The 2,108-nt window shown below is 38.9% G+C and overlaps 1 non-coding gene across 1 annotated transcript; it reads left to right on the top strand.

Moving 5' to 3' along the window:
- Positions 1-1,315: 1,315 nt before the first annotated feature.
- Trnam-cau lies at positions 1,316-1,388 on the top strand. Its single transcript has one exon. It is a non-coding gene; the product is annotated as a tRNA-Met (tRNA).
- The last annotated feature ends 720 nt before the right edge of the window (positions 1,389-2,108 follow it).

Below are 2,108 nucleotides of genomic sequence, written 5' to 3' on the forward strand. Positions count from 1 at the left end.
CAATGTATTTATGTGTAACATTCCTTAAACTGTGCATTTAAAATTGGTACTTTGCTGAATCTCCATAAAACAAAAAGAACTATGGAACAACAATAGTAACCAATCTAGACAATAACAAAGTAGGCAAGAACAGTGAATGGAGATGGTAGCTGTCATTTTTGAGATGATTCTTCAGGAATTAATGAAACCAACAAGAAGACACCTCCTTAGAAAGAGGGAAAAGTTAGAAGGAGGAGGAGGGGGGGAGGAGGAGGAGGAGGAGGAGGAGGAGGAGGAGAAGGAGGAGGATGATGATGATGATGATAAGGATAAGAATAGTAGTAAAACCATGCACTCCTTAAGATAACAAAGATAACATAAATGAGCTGGGCACAGTGGTATATTCCTGTAATCCCAGGGACTCAGGAGGCTGAAGAGGGAGAGTCACAAGTTCAAAGCCAGCCTCAGAAATGTAGCAAGGGCCTAAGCAACTTAGCGAGACCCTGTTTCTAAATAACATTTAAAAAGGGCTGGGGATGTGGCTCAATGGTTAAGAACCCCTAGGTTCAATCCCTGATATATATAAAAAAAAAAGTGTTTACTTTGCAATTTTGTCTTATATTTCAAGTTACATTGTTGCTTTAAACAATTGATATAAACAGATTTTCAAAAGTGTTACAATATAGCTTAGGAAAATTTGCTCAAAGGCTTGTTAATTAGGAAACACACCGTGATGTGTAAAACCTGCTACTAGTGCTGAGAGGGCGAAAAATGAGCTGCAGGAAACAAGCCTGCAAAGAGCAGAAAGCAGGGAAAGCTGTTTCCTCTAGTCAGAGGGTACAGGTGGAGAGAGGATGCAGGTGACGTCTCTTGCCTCACTGCCACTGGGACTTTTCCCTGGCCCAAGAAGGAAAGAGATGCAGATGTGTTTGCTGGGGGCGGGGGGGGGGTGCAGGTGTTTCTCTGAAATAGCGCGTAAATAGATTTTAGAACCAATCCTCCAGATTTTTCAAGTCATCTATACAAGTATATTTGAAACATAATGGATCTTTTATACTTTGTATCCTGCTACTTTCCTAATTTACATATTGGTTCTGATGGAGTTTTGGGGTAGATTTCCTAGAGTTTTATATTTAAATGACATGTTATATAATAATAAAAACAATTATGTTCTTTTCTTTATAATCTTTAGGTTTTTGTTTTCTCTCACATCCCTGCACACTGGCTAGAATCTCTGTATAATGTTGAATAGAAGTGGTAAAAGCAAATATCCTTTTCTTGTTCCAAATTTTGGTGAGAAGATTAAAATTTTATCATTAAGAATGATGCTAGGGCTGGGGATATAGCTCAGTTGGTAGAGTGCTTGCCTCATATGCACAAGGCCCTGGGTTCAATCCCCAGCACCACCAAAAAAGGAAAAATGTCAAATATTTGTTGATGCCCTTAATTAGGGTAAAGAATTTTCCTTCTAGTCCTGGTTTGCCACTAAGGTTTTTGTTGTATAAATGGGATTTTAATTCTGTCCAATGTTTTTACTGCCTGTGCTGAATTTTTGTAGACTTTCTTTTCCTTTATTCTGTTAACATAGTGAATGGCACTGATTGATTTCCAAATATTAAATTCATCTTGTATTCCTGAGATGGAACCTCACTTGCTCATGATTTCTCTTTTCATGAATTGTTGAGTTTGTTTTTATACATTCTGAAACAACAAGATATTCAAGACTCCTCATGTACTTCACCCATTCTACCATCACATTTTGGAATTAATTACTTTGTCTTACTCAGTCAAAAAAATAAAAGTTACGCCATAAACAAACAAACGAACAACTTGTGGACTTGATGAAACCTCAGGTCTCTGTCCTTTTAGGCACTCCATCTCAATTAAAACAAATTAAGGGAGTCAATTACTATCTTGTCAAACTCCAAGGGACCAGACTCTCTTGGGTCTGTAGCTGGTCCAGTCAGGAGTCAAGTCTAGAGTGCTGCTCTACCAGGGTATGGGCCACCAAGCCTGTGACCCCCCTGTGAAATGGCAGGGATGCCTCTTCACTATTTCCAGGTAATCCACACATCTTGGACACCACAAACTTCCCCCCGTGAAACTTCTTTCACACTCATTATGCTGGT

The sequence above is a fragment of the Marmota marmota genome, unplaced genomic scaffold (assembly GCF_001458135.2).
Source record: "Marmota marmota marmota unplaced genomic scaffold, marMar, whole genome shotgun sequence".
In the NCBI taxonomy this organism is placed as follows: domain Eukaryota; kingdom Metazoa; phylum Chordata; class Mammalia; order Rodentia; family Sciuridae; genus Marmota; species Marmota marmota.